The sequence below is a fragment of the Mobula hypostoma genome, chromosome 7 (assembly GCF_963921235.1).
Source record: "Mobula hypostoma chromosome 7, sMobHyp1.1, whole genome shotgun sequence".
NCBI classification, from domain to species: Eukaryota; Metazoa; Chordata; class Chondrichthyes; order Myliobatiformes; family Myliobatidae; genus Mobula; species Mobula hypostoma.
The window spans coordinates 74,932,951-74,955,180 of NC_086103.1; the positions used below are offsets into that span (position 1 = coordinate 74,932,951).

The 22,230-nt window shown below is 42.7% G+C and overlaps 1 protein-coding gene across 4 annotated transcripts in view; it reads right to left on the minus strand.

The window, feature by feature from the left end:
- Window positions 1-20,237, minus strand: part of n4bp3 (NEDD4 binding protein 3) — a 234,479-nt gene extending 214,242 nt beyond the window's left edge. The window contains exons 1-2 of one of the 4 annotated variants that reach the window (XM_063053618.1): window positions 20,049-20,237; window positions 784-934 (exon numbers count right to left, since the gene is read on the minus strand). The gene's annotated coding sequence lies outside the window, so the exon portion shown is untranslated. The other 3 variants (XM_063053614.1, XM_063053616.1, XM_063053617.1) reach the window with 3 other exon arrangements.
- Between the last annotated feature and the right edge of the window lie 1,993 nt (window positions 20,238-22,230).

Here is a 22,230-nt window from a genome sequence, read left to right on the forward strand (position 1 = left end):
CCTTGGAAACACTCAACTGTAGCATTGTGTCCTGTCCATTACCAGCATAGAAACCCTGACCTTCCAACTTCAGGAAAGCACCTGCTCACATTAGAGAATTTTCACATCTAATCCTTACACTGAGTTGTAACAAGCACTTTTGTTTTCCGAGCTCAAGCCAGGTAAGCATTGAATTGAAATACAGGTTTCCCCCGCCATCCGAAGGTAGAGCGTTCCTACGAAATGGTTCGTAAGTTGAAATGTCGTAAAGTGAAGAAGCAATTACCATTTATTTATATGGAAAAATTTTGTGAGCGTTCGCAGACCCAAAAATAACCTACCAAATCTTGCCAAATAACACATAAAACCTAAAATAACAGTAACATATAGTAAAAGCAGGAATGATATGATAAATACACAGCTTATATAAAGTAGAAGTACTTCTCTACAATGATTGCCTGCACAGATCTCTGTAGTGAAAATCTCACGCAAGTGTTGTTGGCATAAACACGCTCTCCAGTAACCTTTAAACTATGAAGCTGCCAAATCTACCAAATACCGTGTAAAAATACACAGCCTATATAAAGTAGAAATACTTCTCTACAACGATTGCCTGCACAGATCTCCGTAGCGAAAATCTCATGCAAGCGCCGTCGGCAGAAAATCTCACGCAAACGCTGTTGGCATAAACGCGCTCTCCAGTAACCTTTAAACTATGAAGCTGCCAAATCTACCAAATAACACGTAAAAATACACAGCCGATATAAAGTAGAAATAATGTATGTACAGTGTAGTATCACTTACCGGAATTGGGAAAACAGCGCCGAGCACACTGATAGACTGAGTTAGACTGAGTTGTCACAGGCTGGGTGGTGCAGTGGCCCCAACCTCCAGGCCGCCGACCCAATACATTGTCGTGAAGAACGCAGCGGTAGCCGGGAGGCACCCGGCACATCTTTAAGAAAAAAGCCAAAATAAACATGCTAATTAATTAGGTGCTGCCCAGCACGTAAATGTCGGCGCAGATCAGAGGCGATTGCCGATTGCTGCATTCCTTCTGTTTAAGACACTTGAGGCCCAGACCTTTTCTTTAGTGCAGAGAGTGGAGGGCAGTGCATTCAGAGGGAGTGAGGTTGGAACAGGAGAGAGGAGTGGTGAAGCTGAGATGTATGCTGCCCGACCTGCTGAGTTCCTCCAGCGTGCTGTGTGATCTTTTCCACAGATGCTGCCCGACCTGCTGAGTTCCTCCAGCGTGTTGTGAGTGTTGCTTTGACCCCAGCATCTGCAGATTATTTTGTGTTTACGATTGTTATCCTTTCCTCTTCCAATTGCATCAGCTCTTCATCTATCAGTTCTTGGTCATGGGATGCCAAAACCTCTTCAACATCATCTTTGTCAACTTCCACAAGCCAAACTCACTTTGTCCTTGCTTCGTTCACCACGATCGAAACGCTTAATTATGTCTAGTTTTATGCTAAGTGTAACACCCTTACTCTTTCAGGCTTTTCCGACACCTTAGAACTTATCTTGCTAACAGCTGCTCAATGCAACGTGCTTAAGCAATGCCGTTCTGAATCCGGGGCAGAGTGGCTGCTCGGGGCGCACGCTGCCTTTCTTCGTAACAGTGAAAACACCTTCTGAAAGCGAAAACAGGGTACTAATGTAGGTCTTTCGTAACAGTGAGGTTTTGTAAAGCGAACGTTCGAAAAGTGGGGGACACCTGTAATCCAAATTTTAGTGCCCAGAAATGCAAATGAACAACTTCATTGTCATGCAACTGAGAAATTGAACTCCCTCCCTCCTCCCCTCCAGAGTGAAATGGTAATTTCTTTTCATGGAAATGTGATGAGTACTTCTTGACTTTGATCAACCTTCCAACCCTGATGCTGTTCCTCTTGCAAATCCCTCCTCCCAATCCCCAACGACAGTTATAGAGAGAATGAATCACAAATTAATAATGATTGTAGCACCTTTTCCTCTAACTGAATTTCTGCACATACAAAGCAGACACAGACATGTGATGTAACAGCGGTTCAAGTTCCTTCCAGGATGGAGAGGGAAGGGTTTCCTTGTGCGTACAGTGAGTAAAGTGCAGGAATATCTCAATGATGACAATCAATGCAATTACACAGAGAATTTATGAGCAATTTCAAGACTTTCAAAGAAAATGTGATTCTATCCAAGTAATTTCCAACCATGGTAGGAGCTCTCAGCAAGAATTTCCACTTTAGTAACGGAGCTGAATGTGATATCCTAACGAGGAGTGGGAAAATAGACAAGGAAATGGGCATGATGCATTCCTAGGGGATGATCAGACACTTAGACCTTTAGGAAATACTTGTGCAGCCTAAGATACAAAGCTTTACATGGAATATGCAAAGAAATATGGTCCATTGAAGAAAATTCAAGTTTGTTTTTTTTTGTTTGATGGATTCCACAGCAATATTTCAGGATACCCCTATCTACAGAACTGCTGGCTGCATTCCTTCTTTTTAAGACATTTGAGGCCGAGACCTTTTCTTTAGAGTATATTAGCAGCAACAAACCAGCATAATGTGGCAGCTGTCTTCACTACTGCATACACTATAGAGTTCATACACAGGCACATGACGAGCACAATCAACAACCATCCTATTTCGAACCATATACTGTTTCAATGTGATACTTCCATGTTATTGTACAGCAGGATTAAAAAAGTACACCATATGAATGACTTTCTAGAGCAAAGTTCTCATGAATTAGGCCTTGAACATTAAGATCAGGTATCTCTATAGCATCTGCAATCACCTGGGTAATCTGATGCCAAAAATGGACAATATTCAAGATGTGATTTGACCAGAGTCTGAAACCTTTAAGAATGATTTGGTGTGGCATTTGTTCTGCTCCATCTTATAGTTGAAAATTCCATTAATTCTGTTGATTGCTGCTTTTCATTAGCAGAAGCTGCTGAACTTCAAGTTTGTCAAAACTGTTTTCAATTTCATCTTTGGCTATTCCACATTGTTTTGCATGCAGTTTGGTTTTCCTCGCTACGCAGTTCTCCACGTCTATCTTAGCTCAGTGTCAGTATGTGTGCTTTCAAGTCATAGGGTGATAGCTCACGAGACATTTCAGTGCAGCCCTGAGAAAGCACAGAGTCAAAGGTTTGAAGACAGCTTTAAAAAAAACATACAAGATTCTGCATCTGGCCCAGTGAAGTGCTAACGAACTCCCAAAAGTATCCGAAAAGCAGCAGGGTTTCCTTTCAGTGTGTTCAACATTAACAGTTTGAATCAACAGATAATCCCATCAAAAATTCCTTTACTAAGACCCTACTGTCTGAAAATAGCCATTACACTTCTTCCAATGGTGGCTGGACTTCAGAAGTATCTTAATAATTATGAAGAACTCCGGACATCCCAAGATCTCTATAACAACAAATTTTTTACTGTAACACTGTGGTAAATTTACTGGAGCTGAAGTTCTGGACCTCTGATCTAGAGGTGATAACAGTTCAAATTCTACATTGGAAGCTGGAGAAATAAAAATTGAGGTATTAAATATCACTTGTTTAAAGAAAGCAACTCATGGTAGGCATGAAATTACTGGATTGTTGTTACAAAACCAAATGGTCCACTAATGTTCTTCAGGGAAGAAAAGTGGCCATCTTTGCTCCAATCTCCATTCCTAATTATGTAATTGACCATAAGACCATTGGACCATAAGACATAGAAGCAAAACTGGACCATTCAGCCCACTGAGTCTGCTCCACCATTCCATCATGGCCGATTTATTATTCCTCTCAAATATCATTCTCCATCCTTCTCCCCATAACCTCTGACACATTTACTAATCAAGAAACTATCAAACTCCACTTTAGATATAAGCATAGACTTACAAACTCCCCCACTATAGGAAACATCCTCTCCATATCCACTGTCTAGGCCTTTCAATATTTGATAGGTTTCAATGATATCCCCCCACATTCTTCTAAACTCCAGTGAGTAATGGCTGGAGCCATCAAATGCTCCTCATACATTAACCCTTTCATTTCCAGAAACATTCTTAAACGTTCAAAGTAAATTTATTATCAAACTACATTTATGTCACCATATACAACCCTGAGGTTTGTTTCCTTGCAGGCATTTGCCGTAAATCCAAGAAACACAACAGAATCACTGAAGTACTGTACCCAACAGGATAAACAAAAGAAAATTGGGCAAAGGATAACAAACGTGGAAATACATACAAAAGAGCAAAAACAATAATAATAATAACAATAATAAACAAGAAATATCAAGAACGTAAGATGAAGTGTCCTTGAAAGTGCGTACCCAAGTTATCGGAACAATTCAATGATGGGGTGAGTAAAGTTGAGTCAAGAACCTGATGGTTGAGGGGTAATAATTGTTCCTGAACCTGCCGGTGTGGGTCTTGAGGCCCCTCACCACCTTCTTGATGGCAGTACTGTGAAGGGAGCATGGCCTGGAAGTGGGTGGGGGGATCTATGATGAAGGATGCTGCTTTTCTGTGTAGCACTCCATGTTGATATGCTCAATGGTGGCAAGGGCTTTACTCCTGATCCACTACTTTTTGTAGGATTTTCCATTCCAGGGCATTGGTATTTCCATACCAAGCCATGATGCAACTAGTCAATAAACTCTCCACCATACATCTACAGAAGTTTGTCGATGTTTTAGATACCATGCCGAATCTTCACAAACTTTATGAAGGTAGAGGCTCCAGTAGATTTTCTATTCTCCCTCCTATTTGCCAATTCATTCCCGCCTTTGATTTGGCCAACGATAGTGGCGTCATCAACAAACATAAATATGGTATTGGGCTCTGCTTGGCCACACAGTCATTACTGTAAAGCCAGTAGAGCAGAGGCTAAGCACACAGCCTTACAGCCTTGGTGTGCACCTGTGCTGATAAAGATTGTGGAGAAGATATTCTTGCCAGTCTGAACTAACTAGGGTCTGCAAGCAAGGAAAAAGAGTATCCAATTGCACAAGAAGGTATTGAGGCCAAGGTCTTGGAGCCTATTGATTAGCTTTCAGGGAACAATACTGTTGAATGCTGAAATGAGTGCTGCAGTCAATAAAGAGCATCATGATGTATGCACCTTTGCTGTCCAGATGTTCCAGGGCTAAGTGAAGAGCCAAAGAAATGGCACCTGCTCTGGACCTCTTGTGATGACAGGCAAATTAGACCAGATCCAAATTGTTTCTCAGACAGGAATTGATATGTTTCATCACCAACCTCTCAGAGTACTTCATCACAGTGCGTGTAAGTGCTACTGGATGATAGTCATTGTGGCAGATACCATGTTCTTCTCAGGAACCACTATAATGGAAGTCCACTTGAATCAAGTGGGTACCTCAGATTGCAGAATTGAGAGGATAAAGATATTGGTAAACAATCCAACCAATCGATCAGCACAGGTCTTTAGAACTCAGCCAGGTACCCCATTTGAGCTGGGTTCACTCTCCTGAAAGATGCTCTCACATCAGCCTCAGAGACTGAGATCAGAGGGTCATCAGAGGCTGTGGAAGATTGTGATGTTTCCTCCGTGTTTTAATGGTCAAAGCAAGTATAGACTGCACTGAGTTCATCTGGGAGTGAAGCCTTGGTGTCAGCTATGTCACTTGATTTCAATTGTCAGCTAAGTATAGCTTACTAAAAACCCACTTTTTTCGATATCTACATATTAGAGACTTGCTGCGATCTCAATTATATACATTTCCTACAAGTCCCAATAAGAACTTATTAGATGTAATTTTTAATTTGAAACCTTTTCATAATGGTTCAATATCTAATATTTATGGTATGTTGCTGGGAGCGATTCAAGCCCTGCCACAGCAGTTAAGCATCCCTCAGTGACTTGTGTTTGGTCTGGAATTGTCATTTCTCGCGTGAGATGTCTTCCTGGTGATCGTATCACTGATGTGGCCCTCGGTAGATTGCAGATCTCATGGTTCATCCAGGGCATCTGGTTGGGGAAAAGTCAGAATGATTTTGTGGGGACTGTTCTAATAAAGTCCATGATATTCATTCAGTTCATCTGATGAGTCCTTGAGTACGGCCCAGTTCACTGACTCAAAGCAATCCTATAGCCGCTCCTGTCTTCTGCGACCACCTCTTTGTTAATCTTATCGCTGGAGCTTTGCTTTTTAGCCTCTACCTGTATGCAAATAAGAGAAGGCAGCCAAGTGATCGGATCTCCCAAAAAGTGTTCTAGGCATGGAACAGTGGGCATTCCCTTTCCAGTAGAGGAAGAAGGCTGTTGTTGTCTTTGGTGCTCCAAGACCAGTGGCACTTGGCTTGGGGTGCTGATCCCAAATCTTGTAAATAATCAAAGGGACCAAACTACCCAGAGAGAAACACAACTAAAATAAATAGCTGCAGTTGTTCCAGATTTAGAGCTCTTACAAACTGGTCGCCCCTTTCGTTATCATTGGTTGGCTGAATTAATTCTATTAAAATGAATATCTTACCTAAATTTATATACCTTTTCCAGGCTTTACCTATTTTCATTCCTAAATCTTTTTTGATTCTCTTGATTCTATTCTTTTTATATATGGAAAAATAAACATTCGATTAAATAAAGTTCATCTTCAAAAAGCTAAAAAGAATGGAGGTTTAGTTTTACCCAATTTTAGGTTTTATTTCTGGGCAGTCAATATACGAAACCTTATGTTTTGGTCATATTATATTAACCGTGAGGACTGTCCGGTATGGGTCTCTTTAGAAACTAACTCTGTTAATAAATTTTCTATCATTTCTCTTCTTGGATCCTCACTTCCTTTATCTTTAAGTAAACTAACTGACAATTTGGTAGTTAAACATAATTTGAGGATCTGGGTACAATTTAGAAAATATTTCAGTTTATTGAGATTTTCTCTTTCTAGTCCCACTTTTTCTAATTTATTTTAAACCCTCTATGACCGACCTAGTTTTTAAAGAATGGGATAGATTAGGTATTAAATGCTTCCAGGATTTTTTTGTTGGAGAAAGTCTCTTTTCATTTGAACAATTGTCAGCTAAGTATAGCTTACTAAAAACCCACTTTTTTCGATATCTACAAATTAGAGACTTTCTGCGATCTCAATTATATACATTTCCTAAAAGTCCCAATAAGAACTTAATAGATGTAATTTTTAATTTGAAACCTTTTCATAATGGTTCAATATCTAATATTTATGGTATGTTGCTGGGAATGAGAAATGCTCCTTTAGACAAAATTAAAAATCTTTGGGAACAAGATTTACAGACTTCAGTTTCTGAGGAAACTTAGAATGAAATTTTTAAGTTGGTTAACACTTCATCGTTATGTGCCCGTCACTCCCTCTTACAATTTAAAGTGGTCCGTAGGGCCCACATGACCAAGGATAAGCTATCTCGTTTTTATTCGGATATATCTCCCTTTTGTGATAGATGTAATAATGGAGAACTTCACTAATTCGTATGTTTTGGACATGAGTCTTGGGAAATACTGGAAGGAAGGAAGTATTTCAAACTCTCTCTGTACTTTTCAAAGTAAATTTTAAGCCCAACCCTTTGACAGCTTTATTTGGTATTGTTGGAGAAAAAGATATTATTCTGGGGACAACTGATTTGCACATTTTGGCTTTTATTTCTCTTATAGCTAGGAGGACGCTCTTGCTTAAATGGAAGGATATCGCTCCGCCTACTCACGCTCAATGGTTACGTGATGTTATGTCATATTTAAATATTATGATTTAATTTAATTTACATGAATATAGAGTAATGAGGTTGCAAGTGTGATTCAAATATGTATTAGTATTATTTTATCTTTTTTGACTTAAAATATATACTTCTTGTACTCTGTATTCTTTATGTAGAAATTAATAATAAAAATATTGAAAAAGGGAAAAGAGCTCTTAAAGGGCCAAATATCAGCGTGGTTGCATGCACTGGGCAAATAAGTCTTTCTAAAAACAAAAGTAGGTCAACACTGCAGAGCCCATAATGTCTATTCTACTTTGAAAGTCATCTCTCTCCTTAGTATGCATGATGACACTATTCTACAACAGCTTTTGTAAAATAACCTGTCTGTATATAGCTTCCTTCATATAAACAAAATAATCAAATCTTGCAGAGAATTAACAAACGAGTGATTAGAAAGAATAAGTATGAAAGTTAGAGAAGGACATGATTTTAGATAATAAGCCTCAACCAATTTCCTCTATAAACTACCATATTTTATTCTTGTGAGGTTGGCTCAGCTTCAATGCCAACTTGTTTAACTGTAATTGTGCACCACTGCAACATAGCAACTTCCTGAAACTCACTTTGATCGATGTACCATGGATTCCACCCACATTAAGCACAAAATGCCAGCACAGTCCTTATGCTTATAATGCAATCCTATTATAAAATTTGAAGTCAAACTTCAGAGACGATGCCTTATCTCTCTAAAGGAGACCAAGCATAATAATTGGGAAGGAACCATTTTGCATGACATGGAGAGTAATCACAATGTGCTATTGAACTGTACACACCTATCACAAGGTCACTTAGAAATTTTTTATAGAGCAGTGTTTGTTCAGCGCAAATGTCTAGGGAAACAAATAAAACTAATTTCCAGAGCAGAACATGATCGCAATCCGTTCTAGTTCAAAGGACACCGTTCCAAATATTTAGCATGAAGCTTCCAATTGCAAATCAGCTTTGAGCTCTAGAGACATGATTGTCACAGGCCTGTGCAATGTGTCACTATCACAGACTCTGCTGCAGGGTCTACACCCCACCCCCCACAGGTGAGCTGCACAACAGGGTCAGCAATTGCACTTGTGGGTATACACTTTCCAACTAATGGCTGTTTCATAATGGCGGTATTTAACTCTCTTCTTTTCATTGTAGTCCTGTCGAGAGTTGACCCAAAGCACAGCAACGTTATGCTCCCTGCTTACCCTCGTCCTTACCCGGAAAGAGGACCACTACACAGGCAGACACGGAAAAGGAGCAGTATTCACTTAGTATTTAGTTATTGTTTCCAGCCACACTGTTGGCTTCAACTAAAACTCTCAAACTGAAAGTTAACGGCCCTGGTGGCTTAGTGTTTTATTGTTTTTCTTATCCTGTAAATTCTGCAACAATTCTCATTAAAGTCAGTGAACTGTTGACCCGCTTCAGTGTTGCTCTCTCTGTACTTGGGCCCTATCTGAATATCTGACACATTGGTCCCTGTATAACATCTATAGCGTTATGTTGTTCTAAGAAATGATAGTCTCTGGTCAGTTCATGAATACCCACACTGTCATGCCATTACTTAACTTACAGCAGTGAAATTTAGATCAGCCTATTAGCAAGGTGTCAGCCCCACAGTAGAAATCTAATCGAAGATGGCCCCTTTCCAAGTTATGTATGCTATTCAAGTTCCAGCCACTCCCACTCCCGAACTCCAAATGACCCACCTGGCAATCCCATGGTCCAGTTTCAGGTATCCTCCCATTATAGGCACCGACCTTTGGGATCAACTCTGTCTCAAGTCACACCTCCATACAACAAGACGGCCCTCTCTCCATCTCCCATCATCACCACTACCACCATGCATGTCAGAGAAACATCCACCTCATCAAGTCCTGACTGAGTGTCCGACCACCAGTTCCCCTTCCAATCCATTTCACCACCTGCCTCGAAGCCACAGTCGTAGACTCACCTTCAAAGGTTCCACGGCACTAAAGCCAAAGAGCATCTTAAGCCTGGAGCACTTCCATGGGTTGCACAGTCCATGGCAGGCCAAGCAGACGCTACAGGCATCTTCTAACAGTGGAGAGGAAACCCAGAATGAGGTGACCTTCTTGCCATGCCAAGTTTGCAATTCTTGTTGCATTGTTTACTTGTTTTCCCACAGCACACCTACTATTTTATATTTATAAAGACACAGGAAGTATAAAATTTATTCTAAGTTTGGAAAAAAATCCATCCCTGTTTTCATAACTCATTTTCCTTAACCAATAATTTACAATATTCTCCAGTTTTTCATTCTCTTTCACGCTCAAACTATTTATTTACTGTGGATTTGGGCTGACCATCACCCATGGAGACTTCTTAGCATTTTTATCATACACGTTAAAAGTCCCTCATCAGTATCTCTTTCCACCTCACCCCCCCCCACTTCACTTACTGCCTCCAAAACTCTCTTAAACCCACCTCTTTGACCAAGCTCTGAACTTGTCCATTGCAACGCCATCCATTCCTGTCTCTGCTACTCTGCCACTCCATTTCTTCTAGATTACTTTCAGCATTCAGTATTGGGGATTTAGATACACAGGAGCACCACAGAGAGTCAGTCACAATATTCTACGTATTTAGACCATAAGACACAAGAACAGAATTAGGCCATTGGCCTATTGTGTCTGCACTGCCATTCCATCGTGGCTGATTTATTATCCCTCTCAATCCCATTCTCCCGCCTTTTCCCTGTAACATTTGACAGCCTGCCTAATCAGAAATCTATCAACCTCCACTTTAAAAACAACTTGGCCTCCACAGCTGTCTGTGGCAATGAATTCCACAGATTCACCACCCTCTAGCTAAAGAAATTCCTCCTCATCTCAGTTCTAAATGGATGTTCCCTCTACTCTGAGGTTGTGTCCTCTGGTCCTAGACTCACCCACTATGGGAAACATCCTCTTGACATCCACTCTATCTAGGCCTTTCGATATTCAATGGATTCAATGAGACCCTCTCCCCTTCATTCTTCTAAACTCCAATGAGCACAGGTCCAAACCCATCAAACACTTCTTATAGCTTAACCCTTTATTCCCAGAATCATACTTGTGAACCTCCTCTGAAACCTCTTCAGTGACAACATATCTTTTCTTAGATAAGGGGCCCAAAACTGCTCACAGTGCTCCAAGTGTGGTCTGACCAATGCCTATAAAGCATCAACATTATATCCTTGCTCATATATTCTAGTCCTCTTGAAACGAATGCTAACGTTGCAATTACCTTCCTTACCACCCACCCAACCTACAAATTAACAATCGGGAATCCTGCACAAGGACTCATAAATCCCTTTCTACATCAGATTTTTGAATTTTCTGCCTGTTTAGAAAATAGTCCATGACTTTATTCCTTCTACCAAAGTGCATGACTATACATCTCCCTACATGATATTCCATGTGCCACTATTTTGCCTGTTCTCCCAATACAAGCCCTTCTGCAGGTTCCCTGCTTCCCTAACACTACCTGCCCCTCCACCTCTCTTCACTCTGTGCACAAACTTGGCCACAAAGCCACCAATTTCATCATCCAAGTCACTGACACACAATGTGAAAAGAAGCAGTCCCCAGCACCAGCCCCTGCAAACACCTTTAGTCGCTGGCAGCCAACCAGAAAAGGCCCCCTTCGTTCCCACTCTTGGCCTCTTGCAACTCAACCAATCTTCTATCCATGCCAAGTGCTGGCATGGGAGAGGTTTCAGACGAGGTTCACAAGCAGACATCCCACCTCTCCCGCAAGGTCCAGGAGTCTCCCGCAAATTAATAGTGGCTCCCTGATGCCCGCAAATTATATACAATGTCCTGGAAATTGATTTTTTTTTGAGAGCGCGTGAGAGAGCGAGAGCAAGAGCGAGAAAGCAAGCGCGAGTGAGAGCGACCACGAGAGAGCGTGAGAGCGAGAGAGAGTGAGAGAGAGCGAGCGAGAAAGCAAGCGCGAGTGAGAGTGACCACAAGTGAGATACGAGTGATAGAGAGAGAGCGAGAGCAAGAGTAAGAGTGAGTTCCAAACAAAGTCAGAGTGGCAGAGTGTGCCAAAAAAAGAAAAAATAAAATGTACGTCACCCCAGACTACACTAAAGTGTACCCCTGCCTAATAGGGGTCAAAATAATGACAATGTTGCTCGCTGCACTGTTTGCAACAGTGACTTTTCTATTGCCCATGGTGGGTTAAAATGTCAAAGACATGTTGAGGTGAGTTTAACAGGTGTCATTTGTTCATCAGCATAGTTAACATTATTTAAACTAGCTGGCTAGCTGCTAAGGAGCTACTCTATTGCAGACATCCCACTTCTCCCGGAAGTCTCCCGCAAATTGATGGTGCTACCTCCCTGAAATGAGTTTTTGCAGGGTGGGATGTCTGCACAAGTATGTTAAGCAGCCTCATGTACCACCTTGTCAAAAGCCTTGTGAAATTCCAAGTAAGTAATATCCATGAACTCGCCTTTGGCTATTCTGCCTGTTCCTTCCTCAAAGAATTTCAAGGAATCAAGGAAACCATGCTGACTGGCCTTTTTTATCATGTGACTCCAAGTGCCTCGAAACCTCACTTTAATAATGGGCTCCAACATCTTCCCAACCACCGACGTCAGGCTAAAAGGCCTACAATTTCCTTTCTTCTGCCTCTCTCCCTACTTAAAGAGTGACATTTGCAATTATCCAGTCCTCCAGAACCATTCCAGAATCCATTGATCCTTGAAGTATCATTATTAATGGCTCCACAGTCTCTTCAGTTACCTCTTTCAGAACCTTGGAGTGTAGTCCACCTGCTCCAGATGACGTATCTACCTTCAGACCTTTCAGCTTCCCAAGCACCTTCTCCTTAGTAACAGCAATTCGCTTCTGCCCCCTGACATTCTACTAGTGTCTTCCACAATGAAGACTGACGCAAAATGCTTATTCAGTTTGTCCGTCATTTCTTTGTCTCCAATTATTATTTTCCAGTGGTCCGACATCCACTCGCCTCTCTTTAATTGTTTATATATCTAAAAAATGTTTGGTATCTTTTATTTTATCGGCTAGCTTTCCCTATATTTCATCTCTTCTCTCCTTATTTGAAGGATACAGACAAAGAAACATATTGAAAAGAACAAAAGCAATCTGAGCTCATGCTTTACAATTGAACGTCACTCTTGTCACTGCTCCAAGTCCACACATGCTCATTTCCCTTACTTCACAACACAAGGTTACAGTGCACCTGATGGTCCTTTGAGGCGATCACCATCATAAACAAAACACACAGACAACCAATGTGAAACCCAAACTGATCAAACACCTTTGTTAGACTGGATAACTTTCAACAAATCACAAGGGTGCACAGTAATCTATTGGAATGGTTGGTGAAATGCTTTGTTCATTCTTTATTTTTGTTCATGAAGAGTGGGGGGTGGGTTGCACCAGAAGAATGCAATGAATTTGAAAAGAAAAACCCAACAGCTTAACCCAAACACAGAGTGATAGAGTAGAGACTTTATCAATAAAGGCTCAGGCTTGTTTTGGAGAACTAACAGCAGTCAAGCACTCATTGTCCTCCTGGTGTTACTAAATTACTCCCTGCCAGACAATTTCTAAAATGTTCCTGCACAAACTCATGAAATGTTTACATTGCAGTGGTTAGACACACAAGGCTACATTCCAGACGAAAATCAGCATCATCTCTGTCTACCAAAAATACAAACTACTGACATCGCTAGCACAGAGACTAGAGTCAGTGCTTCAAACCTACTGGATATTGTCACCGTGTAGACAGTACAAGTCTGGGACAAGTCAGAAATACTCTCAGAGACAGGATGGATTTTAAACAGAGCAAAGGGAAATACCAGTCACTAATTTCTAAAAGATCAATTGTGGGCGGCCTATGACCTGACCTTAATCTTCCAGTGACATCAGTCATTTTAGAAGAAATCGGCCAAAGATGAAAAATCCTTACACTGTTTAAACAATTGCTAATATTTTTAGTAAATTAGAAAGATATGCAACTTTCTTGCTCTTGCAATCTTTTTCATTCCCATCAGGAATTTTAAAAGACTTCATTGATAGTGACCTTGGAATTAGCTGATTTTTGTAGGGCCCATCTGTTCCACCAATGTTCCTCCTGGTTAGAATCTGGCCTGAACATGACTCCAGGCCCACAGCTCTGCGCTTGATTCTTAACCACCTTCTGTGGTCAGGCTAGCCATTCAGTGCACAACAAAACAAATCAGTGTCAGACTGGGCACTAGCGAAGGTTCACAAAGTCATTGTTAGTCCAGTGGACCATGCAAGTTCCTCCTCACAAATACCTGGGGACTGGGATCCAAACTGAAGAGTTATACTACAGACCATTCGAGCAATAGCCTAACAAGCAACATCTTACAGAGAACATGCTGGACTCCACCACTGCAGTCCCACGGTAGCATAGACGTTAGCACAGCACCGTACAGTACCAGCCACTGAGGTTCAATTCGCACTGCGGTCAGTAAGGAGCCTGTACGTTCTTAGTGTGACTGCATGGCTTTCCTCGGGTTCTCTGGTTTCTTTTTACAGTCCAAAGACGTACCGGTTGGTAGGTTAATTGGTCATTGTAAATGACCCGTGATTAGGCTTGGATTAAATCAAGGGTTGCTGGGCAGCATGGCTCAAAGAGCCAAAAGGGACTGTTCCACACTGTATCTCAATAAGTAAATACGTATATCCCGTCTTACCGGAAGACAAAGGGGTAAGACATACTGTGGGCCCCGGAGCTCAACTTCAACTTCAGACCTCTTGACATCAGATTCTCAAAAAAAAACACTTCTCTATTACCAGCAACCATCCTCCTTCAGCTGATTAAACAATGCTACTCCAGTAGAGGAAGAAGGCTGTTGTTGTCTCTGGTGCTCCAAGACCAGTGGCATTTGGCAAGGATCATTGCTGAGACCGTTGTTGTGCATATATAATCATAGATCAGTTACAGACAGGGGTAGAGAAGTGGCAGATGGAGGTTAATCTGAGCAAGTGTGAGGTGTTGCACTTAAGAGAGTCATATGAGAGGAGAAAGTATACAGTTAATGGTAAACACAAAATTCTCTGCAGATGCTGGGGTCAAAGCAACACGCACAACACGCTGGAGGAACTCAGCAGGTCAGGCAGCATCTGTGGAAATGAACAGTCAATGTTTTGGGCCAAGACCCTTCACCTGGACTCCAGTTAATGGTAGATCCCTTAGTAGCATTGAGGTACAAAGGGATCTTGGGGCCCAGGCCCACACTTCAATGTAAGTGGCTGTGCATGTGGATAAAGTGGTAAAGGTGGTGTATCTCATAGGGGTGTTGAGTTTAAGTGAAAAGAAGTCATTCTGCAGCTATACACAAACTTCAGTCAAACTGCACTTGTAATACTGCATGTGTTTCTGGTCACCCCATTGCAAAAAGGATGTGGAGGGGCTGGCTGGTGGCGCAATGACATCGGCGCCGGACCTGGGAGCGGAGGTTCCCAGGTTCGAAACCAGTCGGGTCCGCTCCCGAGTATGCTTTCCATCTGTGCTGGGTTGAATGTCAAGATCACAACTTGACCTCGTAAAATAAAAAATGGAAAAATACTGCGGAAATGTCTGTGTGAGGAGTGGCCACACAGGCATACGCACACGTCAAAAAAAAAGAAAGGATGTGGAAACAGTGGTGAGAGCACAGAAGAGTTTTACTGGGATACTGCCTGGATTAGAGGGCACGAGAAGTTGGACAAACTTGGGGTGCTCCTGCTAGAACCTCAGAGGCTCACGGGAAATCTGATATTGGAGGCAGGGTTAGGATAGATAGTCAAAATATTATCCCTAGGGTAGAAATATCAAACACTAGAAGATGTTTTTAAGCAACACACATCAAAGTTGCTGGTGAACGCAGCAGGCCAGGCAGCATCTCTAGGAAGAGGTACAGTCGACGTTTCAGACCGAGACCCTTCGTCAGGACTAACTGAAGGAAGAGTTAGTAAGAGATTTGAAAGTGGGAGGGGGAGGGGGAGATCCAAAATGATAGGAGAAGACAGGAGGGGGAGGGATGGAGCCAAGAGCTGGACAGGTGATTGGCAAAGGGGATATGAGAGGATCATGGGACAGGAGGCCCAGGGAGAAGGAAAAGGGGGAGGGGGAAAAACTCAGAGGATGGGCAAGGGGTATAGTCAGAGGGACAGAGGGAGGAAAAGGAGAGAGAGAGAGAGAGAGAGAAAGATTGTGTGTATACGAATAAATAACAGATGGGGTACGAGGGGGAGGTGGGGCATTAGTGGAGAAGAAGTTTAAAGTCAACATGAGGGACAAATTTATTTTTATATATATATATATATATATATATACACACACAGAGAGTGGTAGGTCTCTGTATAGGTTACCAAGGGTAGTGATGGAAGCAGGTAGTTTGATGGAGTTTAAGAGGCCTTTAGAAAGGCACATGAATATGAAGGCAAAGGAGGGAAATAGATGAACATCAGAATCAGATCTGTTATCACAAAATGAACTCATGAAATTTATTGTTTTATAACAGCAGTATAGTGCAAGACATTAAAATTACTATAAGTTACAAAAATAAATAAATAGTGTGAAAGACAAATAATAACGTAGTGTTCATGGGATTGCAGATGGTTCAGAGGAGATGAAGTTGCTCCTACAACAGTGAATGAAGGTCTTCAGGCTCCTGTACCTCTTCCTTGATGGTAGTAATATGAAGAAGGTGTGTCCCTGATGGTCAGGGTCCTAAATGATGGCTGCTGTCTTCTTGAGCCAATGCCTTTTGAAGATGTCCTCAGTGGTGGGGAGAGTTATGCCACTGATGGAGCTAGCTGAATCTATAGTCCTCTGCAACCTCTTGCTCAAGGTCAGCACAACATTCAACACTGTGTGCCAGATAGGTTGTCCAGTACTATACTGTCGTATCTTCTATGTTGGACAGCAGCTTGGAAACAGTATGGAAAGTTTCACAGATATAGAATTGGGGTCTTCAACATCTAATATCAAAATAGGCTTGGTGGCCCACTTATCGAGGTGGCTTACTGATGAAGGGCAGAGCTGCCAGACTGGGACCTTACAAGAATCAAGCAAACCAACGTAAGGGATAAATCTAATTGACCTTCTCCTCAGTGTGCTCCTGGCAGGTACATCAGTCCATGACAACACTAGCGGTTACAACTGCTTGTGGAAAGCAAATTCCACATTCAAAGCAAAAGAGGTCAGCTATCATCTTTTATCACTGACCAAAAACTCGACCAGAACAAGCCCAGAGACATCATGGCTGCAGCAGCAGGTCGTAGACTGGGTACTCTATGGTGCGGAACCCAGCTCCTGACATCCCAAAGTCTTTTTCTACCAATAACCATATAACTATATAACAATTACAGCACAGAAACAGGCCAGCTCTGCCCTTCTAGTCCGTGCCAAACTCCTACTCTCACCTGCAAGTCAGGATGTGATGGAGTTCTCCCTACCAGCCAGGATGAAGCTCCAACAACTATCAAAGGCTTGACCCTATCCAAGATAAAGCAGGTTACTCAATTTGCATCCCATCCAGCATTTCAAGCATTTAATCTGTTTATCATTGATGTAATGCTGTGACAGTCGGTACCATTTACAGGTTGCAACCTTTACTACTTTTACTTGCCAAGGCTACCCTGAATGCAGCTCTCAACATGCACTACCCCCTGCAGGTTCCCTTCCATATTGTACACCATCCCAGCTTGGAAATATGCCATTCCTTCATTATCACTGCACTTAAATCCCAGAACCAACCCACCCAACCCCACTTTGGAAGCTTCTTCACAGAATTACTTCAGCTAAGAATAGTTCCTCAGGGACAATTATACTGGCCTTATGAGCAACATCCAGACCACGAAAAGGTAAAAAAGTTAGGATACATTGAACTTAATAGTCATGACAGGAAGCATGTTTGCCCAAAGCTGAGCTTTCTGACAGAATCTGTAGTTACTCTAAAATTCCTATCATTTCATACCTATTGCAGAATGATGGAAGGAAATACAGATCACCAAACTGATATCCAGTAAAATATATGTTAAAAAAAAATTCTTGAACTGTTCAGGGAATGGAACTATTGAGAACAGAAAGGACCACTCATTCATTGCACAAGTATCATAAGTACTTTGCACTTGCAAGCAAGCTTATCATCGTACTTGCACCTCACTGTATTCTGCACATAACAATAAGCTCAGCTTGACTGTGGTCATTGGTTTGAGGATATACAGTAGATTTAAGTTAACTGATAGAGAGAAGAATTGGAGAAGACTTGAGGGAAAATGTTAGAGAGATTGGGGCTAGGAACTCCTGAAGTTATCGGGATAATCATTAGATATCAGAACTATCAAGAAGTGGGAATATTGATTTTTGTTAGGCTGGGTCAAAATGGGCTAAATTAATCATAAAAAGATAAACAGAAAACAGCAGGTGGAAGCCAATCGGCCTCTCAAACCTGTCCTGTCCACCATTCAATAAGATCATGGCCACATTATGGAATTCTCCCCACCGCCCCGCAACTCCTTACACCAGTGTCCAGCAGTCTCCATCTTTTAAAACATTTAACGAGCCCATCTCCATAACTCTCCGAATATTCATAACCCGCAGGGAAAGTGGTCTGGTGACTCTTGTCTCTATTGCTAGTTGGTAATCCCTTATTCAGAAACTGTGGCTATTGATCTCCCACTAGGAGAATCGTCTACTCAGCATCCAGCCTATCAGCAAACCCAGTCAGAATGTTTGTAGCAATAAGATCACCTCACATCGCTCTAAACACCAACGTTATCAGCTCGTTTTTCATACATCACCCATTTCATCTTAGAAGCCAACAATTGAACCCCAGCACTGCCACCAGCCACCAATGCAAGCATTGTCCTTAGGTAAGGAAATTAAACTGCACAAAATCTCACAAGTTAACGTTCCATCAAAACTTCCCAACGTTACTCCACTCTTCTTTCAAAATGCCAACTTTCTAACTACTTCCTGTCCCTAGTATACATTTCTTTGATCCTAATGATTTTACCAAGTAAAAGAAATATTATAGTAGAACATTTCTGTCCCAATACAATATCTTCTTCCAGAGCAATTATCACTTTCCCAAGACTTAAAATGGATTAGCTAAAGCACTTCAATCACCGTAGAAAAAAAGTGTTTTGCTCCTCTACATTAATAAGGACTGACTGAAGATTCAATAAGGGTGCATGAATGGTTGCCATAAACACTACCTTGTAAAGATACAGTCACCGCCATTCTTCAAAACACAGCCGTTGCATTCATTGTCTCCACAATAGACAGACGATTTTTTTTTAAAAAAAGCCTCCAATTCTCCCCCTAGTTGATTTTCATTCCCTCGATTCAGATTCACCTCGAAGGCACTGATTCTGTTGGACTGGTCTTCCACCAACTCCCATAAAGTCTCAAGCTGCTGTCCTTCCCGGACAGTTAAATATCAGGATCAACTATTCATCCCTGAGGGGAATCCAGTCTTACTCCAACCTGATATCCATTGGCGAACTCTCTTCAAAGGGAGTCGGGTACGGGGAGTTCAGTCGATTCCTCCTTCTTCACAGCTGCATCAGTTGAGCCGAGACTTTCTCAATGCTCCGGGGCCCGTAAAAAAAACGTGCATTTAACTTTGGACAAAAGCCCAGTGTATAAGCCTCTCAAGTCTTGGATAGCATAAAGCAAGCTAAATATCCGTGCAAAGATCAGTCACCGTGCAGGGGGCGAAAGGGTCATTCTCAACTTCGATTAAAATTAAAACAGACTTTTAAAGAGACCGCACAAAATTTTAAAGAGTCAGGGGCAGTTAGCAACAGAAGCGGTTTCAAAGATAATATTACATGCTGCCTCCAACGGTTGTTGATGTAGTGCTAGTCCCACAGCTGACGTGTGCTCTACCTAGCCTGCACTCGGGACCTTCCGACCACCACCAGGTTCGCTGGAGCCCCCAGCACGCAGCAGAACGCGCCCGTTTCCATCAGAGCCCCGCACACTCGCAAGGACAAGTGCACTGCTGAAAGTGCCGGCCAGATGCACAGGACCACCTACCGAGCGAGATAGCCGGGGCTTAACCACCCATATGGAGGAAACCAAAAGCTTTCCAACTAAATCGCAACACCATCCCCGTCCCAAACGACCAGAAATGTTTTTTTTTTGGCTTCACAAGCTCCACAATCACAACAGCAACTTCTCCAGCAGGGACACGGACCGCGTCCGCTCAATACCGAGCACGCATCCCACACATGTAACCGGCTCCGCTGAACGCCAGCGCCCAGTATAACCTGCAGCTCAGTGGATTAAACCGCACTCAGATCTGACGCGTTACACTGTACTCTTCTGCCCTGCTTCAGACGGTATGTACTCACTCATGCTAACTCCATTCCTTCCCATCGCTGTTCACTTCGGTAAGCGTCCTGATGAACTGACTTAGGTGGTCTTCATTCCGTTCTGTGTTGATTTAGACTGAATATGCACTCAAGCAGACGAGACTTTATCCCGCTTCAGTCCGGTGCACTGTCTGAAAGAAATTGCGGGTCAGCCGCCTCTCAACTGACACGCCGTGTGAGCGCAGGCAGCGCTAATCTGACTTTATTGGATGCAGTGGCAAAGTGGAACGGGACAGCTGCAAAAGAGGGACTGGACAATCCAGGCAGCACGGGGTTGGATCCTTGAAGGAAAAAAGGATACTGGACCCCACTGGTTGGAAGTGGCCACGATGCTCATTACTAAATGGCGATCCGTAAACAGATTAATGATTTTCACTTCGCTAGATGGAACACGCAGTTTATAAACTGAGACACTACAGTCGTTGAATTCGGCTCGATTACAAAACTTGTGCATATACAGTATATGGACTTCTATAGGGACAGTGCGGTAAATTCCAGTCAATGTTCACGCGAAAACACACAAATACACACCACAAACACACTCACCACAAACACCACAAATTTAACCTTAGCAAACACGCTCGTGTACATGCGAAATGCTCACAGACCTGCTCAGATCAGAGCAGTAAGTACAGAGCTCCAGTAAGTTAATAACTGGAGCTATTGACAAAAGTCTGAGGCACAACTGTTGATAAGGAAACAAATAGACCCCCTCCCCTAAAAAAAGTAAAGATTTAAATAATGCAGCAAGGCAGTCAGCATCGATGGGCAGAAAAACAAGAGTTAATGACCCATCATCAGAAATGGGAATGTGATCGAAATATTAAATTGGAAGTAAGATGTTTTGAAGAGTTGAGTTTAGTATTTCTGAAAGTAAATATTTTCTGACAGAAAAATATAATAGCCACAGGAAACAAGGATCAATATAAGCAACACACATCAAAGTTGCTGGTGAACGCAGCAGGCCAGGCAGCATCTCTAGGAAGAGGTACAGTCGACGTTTCAGGCCGAGACCCTTCGTCAGGACTAACTGAAGGAAGAGTGAGTAAGGGATTTGAAAGCTGGAGGGGGAGGGGGAGATCCAAAATGATAGGAGAAGACAGGAGGGGGAGGGATGGAGCCAAGAGCTGGACAGGTGATTGGCAAAAGGGATATGAGAGGATCATGGGACAGGAGGTCCGGGGAGAAAGACAAGGGGGGAAAACCCAGAGGATGGGCAAGGGGTATAGTCAGAGGGACAGAGGGAGAAAAAGGAGAGTGAGAGAAAGAATGTGTGTATAAAAATAAATAACGGATGGGGTACGAGGGGGAGGTGGGGCATTAGCAGAAGTTAGAGAAATCAATGTTCATGTCATCAGGTTGGAGGCTACCCAGATGGAATATAAGGTGTTGTTCCTCCAACCTGAGTGTGGCTTCATCTTTACAGTAGAGGAGGCTGTGGATAGACATGTCAGAATGGGAATGGGATGTGGAATTAAAATGTGTGGCCACTGGGAGATCCTGCTTTCTCTGGCTCCCAGTCTGCATCGGGACTCGCCAATATATAGAAGGCCACATCGGGAGCACCGGACGCAGTATATCACCCCAGTCGACTCACAGGTGAAGTGTTGCCTTACCTGGAAGGACTGTTTGGGGCCCTGAATGGTGGTAAGGGAGGAAGTGTAAGGGCATGTGTAGAACTTGTTCCGCTTACAAGGATAAGTGCCAGGAGGGAGATCAGTGGGGAGGGATGGGGGGGACAAATGGACAAGAGAGTCGCATAGGGAACGATCCCTGCAGAAAGCTGGGGGGGGGAGGGAAAGATGTGCTTAGTGGTGGGATCCCGTTGGAGGTGGCGGAAGTTACGTAGAATAATATGTTGGACCCGGAGGCTGGTGAGGTGGTAGGTGAGAACCAGGGGAACCCTATTCCTAGTGGGGTGGCGGGAGGATGGAGTGAGAGCAGATGTATGTGAAATGGGGGAGATGTGTTTGAGAGCAGAGTTGATAGTGGAGGAAGGGAAGCCCCTTTCTTTAAAAAAGGAGGACATCTCCCTCGTCCTGGAATGAAAAGCCTCATCCTGAGAGCAGATGTGACGGAGACGGAGGAATTGCGAGAAGGGGATGGCATTTTTGCAAGAGACAGGGTGAGAAGAGGAATAGTCCAGATAGCTGTGAGAGTC